Source organism: Empidonax traillii, unplaced genomic scaffold (genome assembly GCF_003031625.1).
Source record: "Empidonax traillii isolate 1590-97213 ecotype Southwest subspecies unplaced genomic scaffold, ASM303162v1 scaffold6318:size6225, whole genome shotgun sequence".
In the NCBI taxonomy this organism is placed as follows: Eukaryota; Metazoa; Chordata; class Aves; order Passeriformes; family Tyrannidae; genus Empidonax; species Empidonax traillii.
Window position 1 is genome coordinate 4517 of NW_020961511.1, and position 1709 is coordinate 6225.

Genomic DNA, 1709 nt, shown 5'->3' on the forward strand with positions numbered 1-1709 from the left:
ACACCGCCCAGAGCTGGGCGCAGAAGAAGGGGGTCCAGCAGAGCACGAACACCCCCAGGACCACCACGGCCATCCTGTGGCTCTTGGCCCGGGCTCTCCCGAGCCCCCCCGGACCCCCCCGGCCCTCCCGGAGCTCTCGGGTCACGGCCAGCTGCAGCCCCCCCAGCAGAGCCGCGGGGGCCACCAGCACGGCCAGGGCCACCCAGGTGATGTAGGCGCGGGCCCCCCAGGGCTCGATGAAGGTGGCCCAGCAGTCGCTCTCGCCCGGGGCCACCTCGCGCTGCCCGAAGATGCCCACCTGGGGCAGCCCGAACAGCAGGGACAGCGCCCACGCCGTGGCCAGCGCGTCCCACCCGCGCCGGGCTCGGGACAGGGCGGAGCGGGCGCGGCCCAGGGCGGAGCCAACCCACGCGGTCACCGCCCCGCACCATCCCGCGACCGCCCCGCACCACCCCGCGACCGCCCCGCAGCAAGCCACGACAGCCCCACGGCTCCCCGGGATCGCCTCGTGGTCCTCCAGGATCACCCCGCGGCTCCCCGGGATCGCCCCACGGTCTCCCGGGATCGCTCCACGGCTCGCCGGGATCGTCCCACGGTCCCCCGGGATCACCCCGCGGCTCCCCGGGATCGCCCCACGGTCTCCCGGGATCGCTCCACGGCTCGCCGGGATCGCCCCACTGTCCCCCGGGATCGCCTCATGGTCCCCCGGGATCGCCCCACTGTCCCCCGGGATCGCCCCGCAGCCCCCCGGGATCGCCGGGGTGGACCCGCACCCGCCCGGGGTGGCCCCGGACCCGCCCCGGGTGGCCCGAGGTCCCTCCGCGGTGGTCCCAGACCCTTCCACGGTGGTCCCAGCCCCCCCTGTGGTGTCCCAAGACCCTCCCGTGGTGGCCCCAGACCCCCCTGTGGTGGCCCCAGACCCCCCCACGGTGGGCTGTGACAGGGACCTTGAGGCCATCGGGGGGGACGATGGGGGTGATGGGGACATCAGGGGGACGCGGAGCCTCTCTGGGGTGCCAGCGGGACTTGGGGACACCGGGGTGACACAGGGGGACACTGGGGGGACATGGGGGGACTTTGGGGTGCCATTGGGGCTCAGGGACACTGGGGTGACACAGGGGGACACTGGGGTGACACAGGAGGACACTGGGGTGACATGGGGGGACTTTGGGGTGCCATTGGGGCTCAGGGACACTGGGGTGACACAGGGGGACACTGGGGTGACATGGGGGGACTTTGGGGTGCCATTGGGGCTCAGGGACACTGGGGTGACACAGGGGGACACTGGGGTGACACAGGGGGGCCCCAGAGCGCCATTGGGGCTTGGTGGCACTGAGGTGACACAGAGGGTCGGGGACACGCTGGTGGTGGCACTGGGGGCCTGGGAGCACAGGGGGGGCGTGGCAGTGACACTGCAGTCCCCGTTGTCCCCGTGTCCCCACGCCCCGGCGGGTTCCCACGTGCCATCCCAGGTGTCCCGGCGTCCCTGCGCCCCCTCCCCCACGCTGTCCCCGTGTCCCCACCCCCAGCACCCAGTGGGTCCCCGCGTGCCGCCCCTGGTGTCCCCGGTGTCCCCGCGCCCCCTCCCCCAGCAGCCCCCACCCCTCCCCCAGCACCCAGTGGGTCCCAGTGCCCCACCCGGGGTGTCCCCCGTGTCCCCACCCCCCGCGGTGTCCCCACGCCCCCGCCCTTCCTCACCAGTGTCCCCA

At 74.5% G+C, this 1709-nt stretch overlaps 1 long non-coding RNA gene across 1 annotated transcript in view; it reads right to left on the reverse strand.

Annotated features, from left to right (window-relative positions):
* The window catches only part of LOC114073397, a 5921-nt gene extending 4497 nt beyond the window's left edge, over positions 1-1424 (reverse strand). Inside the window, exons 1-2 of the long non-coding RNA XR_003574319.1 lie at positions 1414-1424; positions 611-617 (exon numbers count right to left, since the gene is read on the reverse strand). This is a non-coding gene — a long non-coding RNA (uncharacterized LOC114073397). The remainder of the gene's footprint in view (positions 1-610; positions 618-1413) is intronic.
* Positions 1425-1709: the final 285 nt, after the last annotated feature.